Genomic DNA, 21,788 nt, shown 5'->3' on the forward strand with positions numbered 1-21,788 from the left:
CATACATACATGGAACCCCATGGAAGCAGAGAGTCCAGTATAGAGTGGAGGCTCAGACTCCTTATATCCTGTAGATCATGTAGGCTTGATTTTACTATGTAGTTTGCCCCAGTGTCAGCACCTTCTTATATATCTCACAGAGGCACCTATAAATCCTCAATCCCTGTTATCAATAAACTATGTTGACTTAAACCAATCTTTATACAAATGGTTATAAGGTAACAATTAATGGAAAGGGTGATGCCTTGATGAGGAGTTGATGTCACAGGTACATCCATTATTTCAGTAAAACGGCTTAGTGCAACTCCAGATCTACTAGAATTAACTCTCATAGCACAATATATATCATAATAATAATATAGTGTGGGGCGCCTGGGTGGCTCAGTCGGTTGAGCGCCGACTTCGGCTCAGGTCACGATCTCGCGGTCCGTGAGTTCGAGCCCCACATTGGGCCCCTGTGCTGACAGCTCAGAGCCCAGAGCCTGTTTCAGATTCTGTGTCTCCCTCTCTCTGACCCTCCCCCATTCATGCTCTGTCTCTCTCTGTCTCAAAAATAAATAAACGTTAAAAAAAATTTTTTTAAAAAAATAATAATATAGTGTCTTTAAACACTTTTTAGCTGATATTGTGCAACTCAACTAAGTGTGTAAAGTCAGATCCCAATCTACCAGTTTATCCCAGTCCCTAAGATTAACATACCCAATAATCATGAGACTCATATATATGATTTCTTATTTTAATTTATACATGAGTATTTTTATAGAAATTGTCTAGCCTCCAGCATTTTATTAGCCAGTCCTTTCCCTTTTTTTATTTTTATATGAAATGTTATTTGGTACTTCCTTGCATAGATTATGGAATATGAAACGAAACACACTGAGGCCAACCTTTATTTGTGAAGTAGTGTTGCTTGTTAGTAAGAATGATGATAAGAATCAGATTTTCTATCTAGCTTCCCAGTGTTTTTCTCAAATGGAAGTATCAATACCTGTCCAGTTGACACATAGATAATATTTTCTTGGAAATACTAATTACGCATAGATCAAAATTAACATTATAAGAATTTTAATTTAAGTGGTTAAATACGCTCCCATAAATTTATTTAATCTTTTAATTTGCAGGGCTAATCTTCTCTATTATCAGTAAATATGTTTAGCTTCTGGAAAAGTATTAGAAGCTTCAGTTGTTAATAAATATTTACTAACATATATGTTGATTACCTATTGCTAGTCTCATTTTCTCTGCTAAATGCTTCTTAACCTGGTGTCTCTTGCATTAGCTCCCCCCCGCCATAGGGGTACATAAAATAATGGCATTGTCTTAGAGTAGATGATACCTTAGTTTCATGAAATACATATATTTAGAAGGAGTTTCTGATGTTAGTTAGGCCAGAGCAGCATGTTAGTTGTGTTTGACAGTTTAGTCACAGTTAACTTTTCCTAAAATTCACTCAGCCTCACTCAAAAACTAATGTTCTCTGTGACTTTTTACTGTGCCTCCTCTCGATCCATTCTAATACTATGATACATTGAATTAGTGTTCACAGTTATCTGGCCCCCTGTCTGTAGACACAGAAAGGCGTGTTCCAGTGTAGTCCACACTAATCAACCTGCAGCTATAACAGGTTACCAGGGTCATACAATTCTGACCACTACCGTGTGAATTGCCTCAACTCCTATTGAAATCAGCCTTGGCCACATGACATGCTGGGACGACAGAATGCAAGCTGAAATGATGTACTTTCAGTATCATTGCATTCTTTGCCATTACCTTTTTTCCCTCTGCCACAACAATTGCATGACCCAGCTGAGGATGACTCCTTTATCCTGTGTCCAAGAAAAGACTTTTGGGGCATGTTGGCAGCTGACTCAAAGCGAACATAAAACAAGAGCAAGAAATAACTTTATGTGGCAGCCACTGAGATTCGGGAGTTGCTTGTTTCTACAGAAGAATTTAATGAAGATTGACTAATATGAATTCATGTACTAAAATATTTATCTTTTCCTACTTATATGTTAGGCAGTTTTAGCATTCTGAAACAGAGTGGTTAACATGACAGGCAACCCCTTCATGTAGCTTATATTCTTGAAGGAGAAACAAACAATAAACAGAAAGAAAATAAAAATACTATTTCTGAGAACGTTAGGTGCTGTTGGTAATGTAAAGTATCTGTGGAACTAAGTAGTGACAGGAATTGAATATGATGATAAGGAAGATACTTCTACAATGCATACATTTTGAGCTAAAATCTGAATAAGAAGAAATAAACAATACAAATATCTGAGAGCACAAGCATCTAGGTAGGGTTTACAGAAAATATAAAGACTAGAAAGCAGGGATGGGACATATTAAAAGAATGGAAAAAAAAATCCAGTAACCATAGCATGTGATGAACTAGGAAGGCCATGGTAGAAATGTGTTTGGAGAGGTAGCAGAGGCCAAGTTACATCAGGCCTTGGGTTCAGGAACAGGTGTAGAGTCTATTCCTAGGTGAGTCTACAATAATCCACTCATATGTGTAGCATGCTTTTGATATATAACACATCAGTGCCATCAGTGATACATTAATTGATTTCATTCAGATCTTATTTCCTGACCTGTTTGTTTCTTCTCAATTTCATTGTCGCCTTGGTTCTTATCTCTTAGGGTATGCCAATGATATGAACTTGGGGATTCCTTCTAAACTACAGTACACCTTCACTCCTCTGACAATATCCCTTTTTATCACTTCACACTCCAGTTCAATCTAACCTCACCTCATTGGACCTTCTCTGGTGCCAACCTTCCTGTGGTTAGCAAGCCTGCCTGATGAGTCTTTTTTTCTTCTGAGAAGTAAATATAAAAGTTGTTATTTTGTTATTTTTTATTTAAATGTTTTCAGTCAAATTCAAGGTTTTATTCAGAGAGGTATTCTCTGTTTGGATGGTGGAGAATCAGTACCTACATTAGTTTTAGGACCAATCATAAAAAAAAAAAAAAAGAGTTATCACCCCTGTCTTCTGCTTATGATTACAATGAATTAGAATCAAATTTCTGTTAGCTCAGGGCATAAAAATAGCTAAACCTTGGCACCAAGGTGGCTCAGTCAGTCAAGTGTCCGACTTCAGCTCAGGTCATGTTCTCGTGGTTGGTGAGTTAAAGCCCTGTCTTGGGCTCTGTGCTAATATCTCAGAGCCTAGAGCCTGCTTCAGATTCTGTGTCTCCCATCTCTTCTGTATGCTCCTCCCCTTTTTGTGCTTGCTCGCTCACTCACTCTCAAAAATAAACATTAAAAAATAGCTAAAATTAAAATAATAGTTTTATCTAATTAATTGTAAAAAGATAAGAAAAACGTCTTTAGTCAAAAGTACCTGGATTTGGAGTAAAATTATATTGTTTTCATGTGTGGCCTTTAGCAATTTACTGAATAATCCAGAATATTCATTTCTCTAGTACATAATTTTGGTACAGCAATTTTTGTGAGTGTCAATCACGAGTACATGTAGTAGAAACAAAAATTCAAGGCCAGAAAATATATATGTGGAGAAGCAGGATTAAACTAGATAATTTTTATACATGAAGACCATGTTAGTGAAACTAAGACACATGTTTGATTTTGAGCTTCCTAGAAGTAATCTAATTTTTGAGATCATTATACATATTGATAGGTAATAAGTGCAGATAAAAATTTCAGTACAACACCTGACTTGTTATTGTCATTCAGTAATAGTGTGCATCACTCTTTGTCTACTCTAGAATATTCTTGATGGTACTGAATATCTCAGTCTGAGAGCTCATCACGTTGTAATTTTATATTTCGTGGGAAGATGTAATGGGGGATTAAGTCTGTACTGAATTTCAAAATTAATTCTGCTAAAAAAAAAAGTATGTTGGTTAACAGATCTCATGTGTTTGTCCAAATAATCTTAAACACATTTTCCAAAATTTTTCACTGATTAGTTAAAAAGTTGGATGGAAATTTCTGTCTAGACCCTGATCCCAATGAGGATGTGCTATTCACATTATGGCCCGTTCCCCTGGCTAGATCCCTCTGGCTGGCAAGAACTGTAGCACAGCCTGTAGATAACCCCAAATTAGAATTTCCAAATGCTGGCACAAAATGTTCAGTATCTGGCAACCGAGGCTTTTAGGATTTGCTTCTACCTCTTTTCAGTTTTATTTGCAGTATTCCAAATCATTAGATGTCTTTTACTCATATGCTTTTATTTACCTTAAAGCACTCACTTTGCCTGAAATGCATCTTATCATCTGCAATGATAATTTTGCAAGACATAGACACGTTTCCTGAAGCTTATAATAAAAAAATTATACTCTGAACATTGAAGAATTAGTATAAACTCCAAGCATATTGGCAGCCTATGGCTGACTCAGGAGAGCAAATTCATGGAAGAGGAGCTTGATTCAATTTAGATAAAGGGAAAACTCCTGTTATTATCTATAAAAACATGTTTGGTAGGTACTCCCTCCTGATGGAGGTGGGGTGATAATTAGTAATTTGAGGAAAAGAGTTGCTGCAAGCAGGTAAGAAACTGAAATGAAATTCACTTTTGAAGCAACCTAAGCTTTTATGTTTTATTTTATTTTTATTTCATATTTTATTTCTCCCCTTTTTTATTTTTCTATTGAAAGGCAATTAAAATACATTGCTATATTAGTTACAGGTGTACAACATAATGATTTAACATTTATATACATTTCTCAGTGTGCTTCAAGACAGGTATACTCTTAATTACCTTTATCTGTTTCACTTGCCCGCTACCAACTATCTCCCATATGGCAAACATCAATTTGTTCTTTGTATTTAAGTGTCTGGGTTTTTTTTGTGTTTTTTTTTTTTGTTGTTGTTGTTGTTCATTTGTTTTGTTAAATTCTAAATACAAGTGAAGTCACATGGTGTTTGTCTTTCTCTGACTTAATGTCACTTAGCATTGTACCCTCTAGGCCCATCCATGTTGTTGCAAATGGCAGTGTCTCAATTTTTTTTTTTAATTTGTGTGTGTGTGTGTGTATACACCATGTCACCATAACTTCTTTCCATTCATTTATGGATGGACACTTGGTTTGCTCCCATATCTTGGCCATTGTAAATAATGCTGCAATAACCATAGGGGTACATATATCTTTCCAAAGCACTGTTTCCTTTCTCTTCAGGTAAATACCAGTAGTAGAATTACTGAATTATATGGTAATTTTATTTTTAGGTTTTGAAGAACCTTCATATTGTTTTCCACATTACTCCAAAGAAGATATACATGTAGCCAACAGATACATGAAAAGATGTAGGTCACCGGTTCTTATGGGCAATGGGTACATTCCAGTTAATATATTATTCTACATATATATCTTTGTGTAAATACAATAATTGAATGCTTTTGAATTTCATGTATTTCAGAGAAAGAGATAACATTTTAATACAGTACACTTCCTAATTCTGCCTGACTTTGTAAATGATTCAAAATACTTCTAAATATATTCTACTAAAATACATAGTCATATCAAAGTTCAAATTTTGGGTTAAAATAAAAAAAAGAGATTGTCTTGAAAATTCTCTGAGCAAACAAAGAGAGTTTAGACATACAAACAAAGCTTATTTTTGCTTATTTTGCAAGACTAACTTGACCTGGGTCATTTCTTGCTTATGACTCTGGAATTCACAAGTAAACTTACACAGTTCCCCAAAATTGACCAAAGGTAATCACTAACCAGTTCTCGGTCATTTATAACTAATCATTGTGAAGAATAAACAGTTCCTGTCTCCTCGCTATATGCTGCTTTATAACAGTTTACCCAAGAGCTTCATACTGTGTTTATTTTGAGTGCTCTTTGTTTGCGAACTGTATTTTTGGTATGGACACAGTAAACTTTTAAAAATTACTGCTTCCTTGATTCACTGGTTTACTTCTGTTATTTCTGAACTTTTGATAGGTATTGTTACTAAGATATTTCTAAATACCGGCAAATTATCATGTCTTTCTTATAACAATTATATCAAAGTTAGCCATGAATTTCAAGTGAGATAATATAAGTTATTAGGGTATACAGAGCATACTATTAGCATTCAGTAAATTTTGCCTTTTATTAGTAATCACAATAATCAAAACTAGTTCTAAATAAAACAATTTAAGAACAAAAGAATATATTCTAGCTGAGTTAATAGCCCATGTAAGTCTTTAGCCTGAATAAAAATCGTATGTATAGATACCAGGCATTTTTTAAATGTGACATGTAGAAATATTTAGCCAAGAAAGTTGTATTTATGTTTATTATTTATCCTAAAAGAAGATAATTAAGAATTGCTTTTATGAAAAAACTTTAATTTGTAGTTTTGCACTGTTATATAAAAGTATGTAGATACAAGTGTAATATTAATTTGAAAAATATACGTAAGTATTTGATCAGGAAATAACACAAGGGTTTATCAATGTTTTCTGTACTCATATGTTTAGAATGAAATAACGAAAGGAGGTGAGGGTAAATTCCATTAAATCACATATTGAGATATTTTGGAATGGGTAAAAGGCATGGAGTTAAAACATGTCCTTAGTTCTCCCAGATATTCAAGTAATGTTATCAGGTCTGCTCAATAGAAGCTTCCGCTTTATATTGATAGATCTTTCTTTCTTTGATATTTCATTAATCACGACTGACTTTTCATTAATCATGTTATGACAGACAACTCCAATCCATTTTTTAAAGTTAAATTTTGAAAACAACTCCATTTGAAGGAGAGTTGCAAGTTGCATCTCTCATGACATTTAGTCATCAAGGGTATTATTGTGCTATTTATCATTGAAAATTGTTATACAAGAAATAGTAAATTTTTTAAGAATCTAATAAACTCACAAAGTTATAGATCAGTAATATCTGAAATATTATACAGTTGTTTTAATGTCTGTCAAACTGTAATATACACAACACTGATAATATGCAGAATTTTTTGTGTCACATTGATGAATTATTTATTTGGAATTATATTATTTTACATATATTTGTTAGAAAAAAATCTGTAGAGCAGCAAATCAATAACTTAACAGTTATTATTCCTAGGACATATTTTACATTTTTTTAATTGATTTAAAATTTAATATAAAAATACTGGGGCACCTGGGTGGCTTAGTTGGTTGAATATCTGATTCATCATTTTGGCTCGGGTCCTGATCCCAGGGTTGTGAGATCCACCGTGTTGGGCTCCATACTGAGCTTATTGATAAATACTACAGTAATAGTAAGGGATTTTGACGTCCACTTACAGCAATGGACAGAAAATCAAAAAGGAAACAATGACTTTAAATGACATACTGGGTAGGATGAACTCAACATATATATTCAGAATGTTTCATCCTAAAGCAGCAGAATACACATTATTTTCAAGTGAACATGGGACATTCTCCAGAATATATCACATACTGGGTCAGAAATGAGCCCTCAACAAGTAAAAAAAAAAAAAAAAAAAAAAAAAAAAAAAAAAAAAAAAAAAAAAAAAAGATGGCAATCATACCATGCATATGTTCAGACCACAATGCTATAACACTTGAAGTCAATTACAAGAAAAAATTTGGAAAGAACACAAATACATGGAAGTTAAAGAACATCCTACTAATAAACGAATGGATTAACCAAGAAATTAAAAGAGAAATAAAAAAATACATGGAAGCAAACGAAAATGAAAACACTACGGTCCAGAGCCATTGGGATGCAGCAAAGGTAGCCATAAGAGGGAAGTATATAGTAATACAGAACTGTCTAAAGAAGCAAGAAAAGTCTCAAATACAAAACCTAACCTTACACCTAAAACAGGTAGAAAAGGAATGGCAAATAAAGTCTAAAGCCAGCAGAAAGAGGGAAACAAAGATTAGAGCAGAAATAAATGATATGGAAACAAAGTAAAAACAATAGAACAGATCAACCAAACCAAGAGCTGGTTCTTTGAAAAAATTAATAAAATTTATAACCCCCTAGCCAAACTTATCAAAAAGAAAAGAGAAAGTATATCCAAATAAATAAAAGCACAATGAAAGAGATCACAACCAACACCACAGAAGAAATAAAATTATAGCATTATGAAAAATCACCTGCCAACAAATTGGGCAATCTGGAAGAAATGGATTAATTCCTAGAAACATACAAACTACCCAAACCAAAACAGACAGAAATAGAAAATTTGAACAGACCCATAACCAGCAAAGAAATTGAATCAGTAATCAAAAATCTCCCAATAAATAATTCTATTGTGTCTTGGCTATGGTGCTCCCTCATAAGCCATAGAAACAGGGTAAGCCATATATAAAATCAAACACACTTTGTTTTTGACCAGAGAAAGACACCTTTCTTTAGAAACATGTCCTGAACCATTCTGTTGTAGCCTTTTGTTTATATCATATATAAAGAAGGCAAGAGTAGTTGAGCAAAAGTTCCCAAGCAAGTATGTAGTGAAATATTGCAGCCTGTAATAAGTATCTAAGAGTTTTACATTGTTAACTATTATTTTGTTTTGTTTTTTAAAAAATATTTAATGGATGTCTATGTATGTTATTCAAATTCTGGTACTTGGAGCAGTTGTAGTATAATCACCTGTGGTGATATTTAAAATGCAGTTTCATGAACCACCCTTCAGCTGCTAAACTAGAATCTATGTAATGGACGTGGGCATCCTTAGAATTTCCTCAGCAGGTTGTAAATTACATTGAAAATTAAGTATGAGAATCAGGGATACCTATAGGATATTCTGCTTAGAAATCATCTTAATGATAGTTGGCAGCATGCTTCCTGTTCTTTCTTTTTAATATGTATTTTTATAGAACAAAATGATTTGCAGATGCTTATGTGCATACTCAGAAGTATTTTCTATTTAAGTTTTTACATTCTCCCTGTTTGCATTGGTCAAAGCATGGGAATGATCAACTTTATTTTCTCTTTGTATCATTCAAGTTCCAATGGAAAGCAGCATGTACAAATTTTATTAACTCATGATTTATTTACGAAAAATAATTTCACAAGTTTGGTTGGAGAAGAATCATAGTGAATAGTTCTCAAACTCAGATTGGTGTTAGTATAACTATCATCATTTTTGGGTCCAAAAGTTAGGAGGGAATGGCTCAAAATTCAAAAGATAAGATAATTCTGTAAAACGCACCAACTTGGGAAGAGCAGTGATCTTCTGTGAAGCGAAGCAGCATACACAAGACAGGCTCAAATGGTGAGAATCAGAAAACTATATACTTTGACCTCTTTCTCCTCAATCTCTCTAAACCTCTGCCATGATTCCTCATTTTCTGAACCCAACAGGAAATCATGGGGCATGTACACTCATTGATGTGATCTGTACAGGTAAGGTAACCTGGAAAAGGATAGGATAGGAAAGGGTAGCTCTGGAAGGACACTAAATATATCTAGTGTATTTATCCTCATTATATGCAGATACCATTGCTTCATGTATACTTCTGAGTTGTTTAATGATGACAATATTTCTGGAATAGTGTTTTATGTGATATGATTTGTTGTGAAATGGTGTTATGTGAAATGATTTGTACCTAGTACACTGCTGCTGTAATTTGCACGTATTTGTGTTTCAATGTATATTTATAGGTCAATATAATACACATGTGATGTGTATGTGACCATATGTGAAAAAGCAGAGATTTAAAAAAGGAAAAAAATCATCTGTCACTGTAGGCATTTTTTTTCTCATAGAAATACCACCTGGGTTGCCATGTTTTCTTCTCATAATTTCTGGTTCAATTTTTTTTAACGTGTACATCTCCTTTACTAAATTTCAAACATAATACCCCTTCTACTCTTTCTTCTTCACATTTAAGCATATAGACAACCAAATATAGAATGTGTTTATTAAACATTGTTTTTATGTTTGATTACACACTCATGCATACATACCATATATATATACATATATACATATATACATATATATATATATTCATATGACTGTTTTGATATTCTTATTCATTTCTAACGTAAGTGCCACCTAATAAATGGATTGGTAATTATTTCTAATGACATTTACTTTTTGAATAGTTTGCAGGTTAATATAAACACATTTCAATTTTGTTTGCTTCCTAGGTTAATTGGAAGATTGTACAATTAATTTTCAATGGGGGTTTTATTTCAACAATTATTCCTTACTTCTATTTGCACTCTTTTTCACAGGAGACTTAACTATAATTTACCTAATCAAAATTTACCTCCTTATTTCATGTTATGACTCTTGTCTCCCCATCAACTGAATCAGGAACCAAGGGAATGTTGACTTTAACATGAGAAAGCAGAAGTAATTTTTCAATTGCTCCAAATAGAGAAGGGCATTTTCCTTAGATCATTGCTACTTGTTCCTGGCTTATGATTAGATTATCTCTGCCACTTTTATGACAACTAATTTACCTACCTGTAAGACATAGCCTTACCCAGGAATCAACTATATCCTTTTAGAGTAAGCAGGGTATAAATTCAGCTATTTTTAACCTTTACCAATTCCCAAAATCTAAGTGCTTAAGTTGTCAGACAAACAAAAGGAGGATTTTAAAATATCCATCCCAGGAGATGTTTTAGAAGAACATAGAATTACAATTATTTCTGATGTAGGTATATTCATGCTTAGAAACACAGATACTCATTTTAACACTCTTTAAAAAATATTTTTGTCAGTTGTTTAGAATTTCTTAAAAGAAATAATGTAACAGGAAGATATTTATAGAGAACTAGTGTTTAAACACAAATACAATGAAAACCTAATGAAGATATAGGATATTTGCTTGATTAGTGTTGGGATAGTACTGGTAAACTCAAATGTCTTTTAAAAAAGAGACCACTCAGAAGCAAGCATATCATAACCATTTAAATAATTTCACTCTAACTTTTAGGTATTGGTGAATTAACCTTGGATGATGTTCAGAATTCTCAGAAGAAAAGTTTGAAAATAGTTTTGAAATACAATATTATCAGATAGTACTACCTAAAGCACACTGTCAGATCCACTTTCAGATCTCTTTCCACTCTCAAAACAACAGTAAGTAATGCAGAGGCTATGTGTGTGTCAGGGTAGGGGGCATATAGGATGTTTACCTTCCTTTCAATTTTTTTGTGAACTTAAAACTCTTCTAAAAATAGTCTTTAAAATAAAATAAAAAACAGGTATTTATTTAAAATATTTAAAATACATAGTTACAATAAAGATCACAGATTTTTGTCTCATAGGACTAGATGGGAATGGAAATAGAGTTGCAAGCCAGGTAGTAGCCATGGATCGGCTGTGCTCTGTGTCTAAAATTGGGTAAATGGAGTCTTACTCTTGCAGTGGTAATAATAAAAAAGACTGACAAATCACAGGATATGTGGTATTATGCATATATATGTGTGTATATACATATATATGTATATTTATAGTGTACCCTCTATACCCTGTGTATTTTGTATATATACCCTGAAATCTTGCTATAATTGTTAATTAGTTCCAGGGGATTTTTGTCACTGTTGTTTCTGCCTCTTTGGGATTTTCATCATAGACAGAAAATATCTATGAACAAAGGAAGGTTTATTTCTTATTCTTTGTTCTTATTTTATATATATATAATTTAAATTATTCTGAAATCACCAGAGAGAAGAGAGAGAGAAAAAAGAGAGAGATAAACAAAATAATGATTATAGATAAAATATAGATTATAGATAATGATATATATATATATATATCTTCATAGGTATCTTCATATATATATATATATATATCTTCATAGGTATCTTCTGCCTATGATGAAAATCATATATTAGAAATACACACACACACATATATATGAATATATATATGTGTGTGTGTGTGTATATATATATATACACCTTTTATTTCCTTTCTTTGTCACGTTATCTAGGACTGCCAGTTTGATGTTGTATAAGGTTAGTGGAAGAGTCAACCTTTCCTTGTTCTTGATTTTAGCTGGGAACATTTCAGTTCCTCACTATTGACTGTGAGGTTTTTTGTAGTTTTCATAGATGTTTCTTTCTATCAAGGTGAGGAATGTAGCTTGCTAAGATTTTTTTGTTGGTTTGTTTTTGTTTTAATCATGAATGAGTGTTGAATTTTGTCAAAAGGTTTTCTGAATCTAATAATATAACCAAGTGTTTTTTCTTCTTTAGCTTCTTGATGTTATTTTTTACATTATTTTTGAATATTTAAACTAGCCTTGTATACATGGAATAACACCTACTTGATCATGTTGCATAATTATCTTTATACATTTCAAGATTCCATTTCTTAATATTTTGTTTTAGATTTTTGCATGTATACTCATGAGGTATGATCTGTAGTTTTTCTTTGTATCATTGTTTCTGGTTTTGGTGTTAAGGTAATGTTGGCTTTATAGGATTAGAGTATTCACTTTGCTTCTATTTAATGGAAAAATTTGTAGAGCATTGGTATAATTTTTTCCTTTAACGTGTGGTAGAATTCACCAGTTAACATATATGGGCCTTTCTGGTGCTTTATGTTTGGGAATATTATTAATTATTTAGTAGATAGGTTCCTATTCAGTCAGTAGACCATGAGACCCTTGATCTCAGGGTCATGAGTTGGAGCCCCAAGTGGGGCATAGAGATTACTTAAAAAAATAAATAAAGGAACCTATTCATATGTTCTATGTCTCCTTGTGTGAGTTTGGGCAGATTGTGTCTTTCAAGGAATTGGTCCATTTTATCTATGCTGTCAAATTTGTGGGTACAGAGTTATTATAATTTAAATACCTTCTAAAGTGACTTACTAGATACAAAAAATTAAAGACAACATTCATGTAAATTCCAGTTGGTTAGGGGCGCCTGGGTGGCTCAGTTGGTTAAGCTTCCAGCTTCAGCTCAGGTCATGATCTCATGGCTCATGAGTTCAAGCCCCATGTTGGGCTCTGTGCTGACAGCTCAGAGCCTGAAGCCTGCTTCAGATTCTGTGTCTCTCTGTCTCTCTCCCCTCCCCCCTCATACTCTGTCTCTCTCTCAAAAATAAATTTAAAAAAATTAAAAATAATAGATTACAGTTTAACATACAGAAAAAATAGGGACAATTTTCTTTTCATAATATTCTTAAAATAAGTCTTAAAATTATTTTAAAGTCTTTGCTAAGCTAAAAAAACTAGGTATAAATTATAACTTTTAATGAAAGCGATGCTTTTAAATAACACTTGTACAACAAAAGAAAATTGAACTTTTAGTTTATTGCAGTTAGTGGTTAAGTGGATGACAAAACTCCTATTGCATATTCAAGATACATATTATATTTCCCATTAAGATCCATAATAATATCTTGATATCAAAGATTATTCAAAATATAAGATGCTATTTTACTATACTTTTGAAAGTCAGATCACGCTCCAAATAGCAGTTCAAGATGATAAAGATTCATAGAGTTGCTCAATGGAAATTTTTTTTGTTGTAGCATCAGGTAGGGACTTATACTTAGATCAAGATGGTGAACAAAGTAATAGACTTATCCTTCTGCTTTAAAAAAGTAGAAGAACAAGAAAAAATATAGTCAACCATGTATGCCATCTATTAGAAAATAGGCATTAAATGTCCATAAATTCCCAGAGGAAGGAAGAAAACATGATAGACTCTAGGCTTATAACTATTTACTGTTTAGATGTAGTTTTCAAAAGAAAGAGCTGGAAATTCAGCTGAAAGAGTGTTGGAGAGGAAAGGGATTCAAAGTTGGAATTCTCCAGAAATCTCAAGAGAGATCCCCTAGAGTCTTGACCTAAATATTGATCTGTGCATGAGGGTAAAGTGCCTAACATCCAGGAAGAGACCATCAGAAAGGAATAGCACAGAGCTCAGAGAGTTGGGAGTGGTTCATGCTGTCATAAGGAAGATGAGAAAGACATTGAAATGCACAGGCCATGAGGTAAAACAATAAGAGAGGTATGTCTTTAGTAAGATAGCTAAATTGTCCTTAAATTATAAGCCTTTCTTGATCTACACTAAAGAAAATTTATAAACAAGTTTGGAAAGTATATTATAGATTTATTTCCAAACAAAATTCAGTACAACTTAAAGGAGTTACAACAAAATTCAGGATCAACGATGTAAAATTCATAGTCTACCATCTTATCAAAACTTACGAGTCACAAAAATAAGGTGTGAAATATGGCTTGTGACCTAGAGAGGAATAAGTCAGTAAGCATGAACATATATTTAATTGATGGTACAACCTGGAAAAGGAAATCAAAACAGTAATTATGAATAGTCTACAAATGTTCAAGAAAGTAGAGGGAACTAGGACTACAATGAAGAGAATAAAATGGATGATACAAAAATGACACACACTGCTCCAGTATTCTTACTGGACTTACTGTCTCTTTGTTTTAATTATTATTGATAGAATGGTGGTGTTTACTCTGATTATTTTATAGGCTATAAGATTTGCTACATATATATTGATACTCTGTTATTCAGTACATAAATATTTAGGACATTTATGTCTTCTTACTTACTTGACCACCTTATCATTGGGAAATGACCATCATCATTCCTTATGACATTCTTTGTTTTGAAATGTTATTCTGATGTTAATATAGCCACTTCAGTGTCCTTGTTTCAATAATGTTAGCAGGTTATATTTTCCCATCTTTTTATTTTTAATCAATTTTAATCAATCTATATTTAAGTTTTAGTAAGCGGAATATATCTGGATGCAGCTTTTGTATCCAATTTGAAAAACATCTCCCATTTTATTGGGTTGTTTGCTATTTACATCTAATGTGACTATTGATATGGCTTGGTATATATCTACTATCTTGTTGGTTTTCTTTTTGTTCTATTTGTTTTTCTTATTTCTTTCTGTTTTGCTTTTTTTTTCCTATTGAGTTTAAAATAATCTGCAAGTAAGTTACTGGAACTAATGAGAGGATTTGGCAAGATCAAAATGACATATTTTCAATATATAAAAATAAAAAATATATATACACACACTATTAATGCACAACTAGAAAAATAATATAAAAACTAATGCCTTCTAGCTTAAGATATCTGTAATATGTATAATAATTAGTATAATGTATTATAAGATATACTATATATTGTCACTATTAGTATAATATATTAGTGTAAGGTATAGTATAAAGCTTATCCTATAGTATCAAAAACATATCCTCATGATTAATTCTAACTAAAAATATATGCAAAATTTCTATACTGAAATTACATATTATATATATATGTATATGTAAGTATATATATATACATATATAAGGATATATGTATAAATATATAAACTACATATTATATTTATATTTAAGGAATTTAAAATGCCTATATAGCTGGAAAAAATTCTTATAATTTAGTAACATGACTAAGAAGATTTTAAAATGGGCAATATATTTAAACCATCATTTTTCTAAAAAAAGTACATGTACCAATCATCATAATTCAAATAATCATCACAAAACACCAGCATTATAATTGTATAAACTATAAGTTTATTGCTAACTTAAAATAGTAGACAATATCATTTACTAGAATCCTTCACTTGGTCAGTCCTTTTTTCACACCATATTTTGTCTATACAGACATTGCAGTTAGCAAGTTGTATATATCACATTACAATTTCACCTAAAATTAGCACCTATGATATAGTTCAAAGTTAGAGGGTTTTTTCACATTGAAAATGTAACATAAAATATTGATATCTAATGTATGAGGTGAAAGACTCATAAGCTTTAATCACCAGTTTCTACTTCATGTATTTATCAATTGATTTAATAAATACCTGTCAAACACCCACCATATACTAGGCAATGTTCCAACACTAAGAATACATCAGGGAATACAACAGACAAAATGACTCATCATATCAAATTTAGGGTTTAGTTGGGTGAGAGAGACAAAAGTAAACCATGAACAGGTAAAAGGGAATAGGGCAATGCTGTGATCTTGAATAGGAGTTTACAGAAAGCCTGGGATGGAATTTGAAGGATAGCCAGAAGAAGTGCTGATTAGTGCAAATGTTGAAGTTCCAAACAGAACTTTCTCCTCCTGAAAAATTTCAGTGACAGAGGTGGCTCACATTTGATAAAAGTTGTGATTGTTTAAATGTAGAAATGTAGAAATTGAATACTTGATTTTAACGATATTAATGTAATTCGTATGTTCCTGTACTGCCTTCTTATTGCAGATTGTGGGGCTCTGCTCTTTCAACTACCGTCTCCTCTTACAAGTGTAGAATGTTAATTATTTCAGTAGATTTGCCTATTTTCATTTTAATGTGGTAATCATGATCATCATTATTAATGTGAATTTATTCTGAGGGCAACTGGAGTAAAATCCCACGTGGGATGTTTAAATTCTCTCATTTGTAAGTTCAAGTAGAAGGTAAAAATGACCAACTATTCCATTAAACTGCTATAACCTAAGGCAAGCTGTTCTGAAATCACTGGGAGAGAGTTAACTACCAAAATAAAGGTGAGGCCCTCTTAGTCACATTTCTCTGGATACACATGAATACATCTTCTTCAGAATTAAGACTAAAGCTGTAACTTCTGAACCACAAATGGCTATAGAAATGCCTGCTATTCCATTTATAGTCTCAGAAGTGGTAAATTTACGAGTATGTCACTTCATTATGTTTGCAGTGTAATGGATGAATTTTTAATGCTATATATTGTTTGGAAATTGGTTCTGCTATAAATTTCTGAGCATTTATTCTACAAATCTTATATATTGGGACTTACCATGAATTCTTTATGATAAAGTGTTACACAGAAATTTTAAGTCCCAGCTTCATTTATATGTTTTATATTTTAAATAATGTAATTTATATTTATAATTACAATAGCATATTTCAAACAGTGTGTGCTTGATAGGATTTTCGGTTTTTACGTACTGCAATATTTTGTAGAAGTGAAAATGAGCAATTAAGTATGGTAAGCTAACCTAAATTTGTTACGTATTAACCTTTCAGGTCTACATGAAATTTTTATAAGTGCTAGGATAACAGACAGATTTACCCTTTGTGTAAGACTCTTGCTATGGCTGAGCACTAAATTGCTAAATGCTTTCACTTCATTTCTAGGATTTTCATGTGGATTATCATAGTCATTGTTGCTACTACTGTTGTTGTTGAAGGTGGTGGTGATGGTGATAATAGCATTTTGATTCCTTTTAGGCTTTTGTTAGAAAGCAGAACATTCCAGCCGGGCTCTCTTCCCTTTTTAAGTACTGAAAAAAGCTAGCATGGGATGTTAACTGAAAATGCCAACAGTGTTTAACCTGAACTATAAAGACATTTGTTTCAATATTTCATGTCATTATCTTCATATTGATAAGATCCAAAGTCCCCTTTCACTCTGATTGCATATGTATAATCAAAGAGAAAGATAAATTTTCCAATGTTTTTATGTCCTTTGTTTTAAAAAGAATACAATGCTAAAGCAACACAAAAGCTGAGCAGAAGTAAGAGTAAATAATCAGTTTTTTTTCCCTTGGGAATATAAGAGGAGTAGAGGACAGTATAAAATCAATAATTTAACTTATTCCAAAATGAGTAGAGATAAGAGAGAGAAAAGAGAGAGATGAGCATGAGAATAATGATTATAGTCTGATCGTAGAGAGGAGATTATTATTTATTTTAAGTGTGTTTATTCTTTGAGAAATATGTTCACCTGATACAAAATTCAAAAATCATAAGCGTATAAAATGAAAAGTGTCCCTCCCTGATCCCCACTCAGTTTCTCTACCTGATGGCCACCCATATTTTTCAGCTTTCAGATATACACTATACCAATACAATGATAGACACATATATTACACTTTTATTTTCTTATTGAAAAGGTGGCATGGTTTGCATATTACAATTTGTTTTACAATTTACACTATATCTTATAAATCCTCCCATATCAACACAGAAAGATCTTGTATTTCAAAAGCATTTAGGGGCACCTGGGTGGCTCAGTCGGTTAAGCAACAGCCTCTTGATTTCAGCTCAGGTCATGATCTCCACGTTTGTGAGATAGAGCCCAACTTTGGGCTCTGTGTTGGGAGTGGAGTCTGCTTGGGATTCTGTCTCTCCCGCTCCCTCTGCCACTCTCCCGTACACACCTTCTCTCTCTCAAAATAACTACATGTAGTTAAAAAAAGATAAAAGCATGTATATTTGGGTTTGTGTTTCATACCCTATTAATACTATATTGTTGGATTTTTTGCTTATCATTTTAAAGGAACTTGCATATGTTAAAGAAATCAGTTTTTTATTTGTTATATGAGTTGGAACCATTTTACTAGGTATTATGCCATTTTTGCCAGACAAAATTGCTTTAGGGTTTAGTTGGTCAAAATTATTAATATATATAATTCTACTCTTTTGTATCTTATATTTATAAAAGACTTTTCCATTGTAATAATAATGCTGATACGAAAATATCTCATGGGTTATTTTAACACATAAAGAGTCTTTTTATACAGTTGTACTTTTGAAACATGGTATTAATTTTGTGTAAGTTTAAAGGAGTGAATCCAACTTACCTTGTTTTTAGATACATATGAAATTATGCTCAAACTATTTACTAATAACCTTTCTTTTGTCATCATATTTTAAATGTTACTTCTAATGTATAATAAATCTCATATTTACTTGGGTATATTTTCTGACTTTCTACTCTTTTCCATTGATCTTTTCATCTATTTGCTATTAACTAGTATGTGTAGCTCTTAAATATATGTTAATATCTTGAAAAGGTAGGCTTGTATCACCTTGTTATTAATTTTTTGAAAAACACATTAGCTAATATTGATTTTAATTTATTTACATGATTTTTTAAAAAATTAACCTGATTAGTTTTAAAGAGTTGTAGTATTAAATGTATAGTTTAACATAAGTAGAATTGATATGAGTTTGTCTTTCTACTCAGTCACCTGGAATCCTTTCCATTATTTTCCATATTTGGAGGGGGGGGATCAGTATTGAGACAGTTTTTGTATTTTAATACTTGGTATATTTGATTTTACCGATACTTAAGTATTATTGTAAATGAGGATTTTTCTCATTATGTCTTTTAAATGGTTGATTTCTATAGATATAATGAGACTATTTTTAAATGTTATTTACATTAACTACTTTGTTTTATATATTTTGTTTTAGTTCATTTCCTTATATTTTCCAAGTATACAACTTTCAAACAACAATAAATATCAAGACTTTTTAGGGAATGTAGGAAAAGACACGCTCATCCTGGCACAAGCTAAAGTGTGTTTAAGAACCAACCATCATATGCTGGGAGGGTACATCTTGTATATAGCATGAGCAGGACCAGAGTCACAGAAAAGCTGAACTAACAGATATCCAGACCTCCTTGTCTTTGCAATTTTCAGCAGTATGAAACAAGGATACATTAATATACCCAACTCCAAATTTGTTTTTGTAATTTATTACACAGTCTTTGGAAATTTTCTAATAATTTAGAATAGATTTGCTTGACATACTCTTTTTTATAATATCCTTAGTTTAGAATGTATGTATTTAATATTTATATTAGTATAAAATATACAGAATTGGTATTTTGTTAGTCATCGTATTTTAAAACCACTTTCAAATGTAGTTTTAATATTAAGGTAAACTATATTCATCCGAAAAATAAGATTTTTACAAATTTATATTTAGTTTCAGTCAAATAAACATCACTGTGTAAATATACTGTGATATTATTGTTGAAGTGATTTAAATAGGAGCAAATTTCAGTTTAAAGAATTGTTTTAGATTGATTGGCATTATTGAATAAAGTGAGCATTAGACATTTATGGCCCTTCCTCCCTCCCTTCCCCGCCCCCCCTTGTCTCTTGCCTCTTGCCTCTTGCCTCTTCCCTTTCCTTCCTTTTTTTTTTTTTTTGTCAACTTAGCTAAAATCTCTTCCAACTATCACACTAGAAGCTGGAAATTTCAGACACTTGCTTTCCTCACCCCTTTTATGTCTAGAATACAAGTACCAGATCCTACTTTAGCAGAAGCTTTAGGGAAAAGCAGGAAGGGGCATACTTCATCTGGCGTATATGGCAAGAGAGAATATGTCTTCGCTCAATTTCTAGGGGCAGGAGTGATTCTGACACTAATAATATCTAGTATTATCATTAGGTGACCCTAACTGCAGGGTCCAGATGTGAGAGGTTGTTGTGTAACCTATGACATTGGTTTGTGTGTCAGACTAGTTCTGCAACACAGTCCAAAAGTGGTATTCCTGACTGTCGTTTTAAACCTAAATCTCTGGTCCTTTACTGATTCTCTGAACTTTCAACCATCCTCTAATAAATTACCATCTCTCATAATTTAACTGTTAATTTAATTGGAACATAACTGTTCCAATTGCTTTCGTTAAAAAGTGCTAAATATCTGTACTGTAAATCAGTACTTCTTAACCTTTGCACTATTGAAAACTCAGCAGATTATTCATTTTTGGGAGCTAGTGAGTGGCTGTCCTCTACGTTATGGGATATTTATCAGCCTTTACCTACCAGTGCCAGTAGCATATTCCCATTTGTGAAAATCAAAATGTTTCAGAGACATTGTCACATGTCTCCTGAGACAGAATAGCCCTCACCTCAATTGAGAAACACTACCTCAAATATATTGATAGTTAACAGAAAGGAAAATTGGATGATATGATACATACTGTGAAATTTTTTTCATTAAATAGGTTTCTACTTCAGTAAATAAATATGAAAATATAATCATTGAGAATCATATAATCATGAGGGTAAAATTAAAATATTTATAAAATTTAATCTAAAATATATGTATTATTAAAGGAAAACAGGTGAGATACACTGTATCTCTCAGAGTAAAATTAAATCTAAATTCTCCAGTGAGTAGTTCAGAGAATGTTCTTTGGCATTCCTAGGATTATCATTAGAGATTTAACAGTAACAGAAATAATTGCCAAGAATATTAAATCAATATTTTATGCTCTTTGTTCCTCAATTATGTGCCTATTTGCACAAAATATTTCCAGTTTATTTCCAATTCCTAAGTGTATTTTTATCTGTATTAACACTCTGTTAGTGACTTAACCTTACCATATATTTGAACATGGGATCATTTCCATTTTTTTCTCACTATTATAATAACATGAATAATTTCACTCATTGTACTTTTCTATACTTTCCATATTTGAATTTATTTCCTCACAATAGAATATCCAAAGTAAATCATCAGAATAATAAATTTAGACTATTTAAAGATCTTAAAACAATCTGTATAAGTGTACATTAATAATAGTGTTATTCCAGTTCAAGTCTACAAACAATATATAAGAATTTCTACTTTACTATGACCTTAGTATAATTAGATCATTTTCTATTGTTTACAGCAGGTGACTGACTCATTATGTAAATGTTTTTGGTTAGACACCAGAATAATACAGTACAACCAAATTATGAAGTCCAGCAGATATTTTAAGAGATTAACAAACCTCTTGTGGAATCCAGCTCTTCAATACGTCTATCAGTAAATTTTATATGGATAAATTATATATATGCATAAATATTTTGTGTAAAACTATATTTATATATTTTATATTTATAAATATACATATTTTAAAATTTTTAATGTTTATATTAGAGAGAAAGAGCACGAGTTGGAGAGGGGCAGAGAGAAAGGAAGACACAGAATCTGAAGCAGGCTCCAGGCTCCGAGCTGTCAGCACAGAGCCAGATGCATGGCTCAAACCTATGAAATGTGTGATCATGACCTGAATGGAAGGCTGAAGTCAGGCACTCACCCAAATGAGTGACCTAGGCGTCCCTATATATATATGTGT

This window comes from Lynx rufus, unplaced genomic scaffold, assembly GCF_022079265.1.
Source record: "Lynx rufus isolate CCGP_SWC_20201006 ecotype Redwood Valley unplaced genomic scaffold, mLynRuf1.p SCAF_13, whole genome shotgun sequence".
Classification (NCBI taxonomy): domain Eukaryota; kingdom Metazoa; phylum Chordata; class Mammalia; order Carnivora; family Felidae; genus Lynx; species Lynx rufus.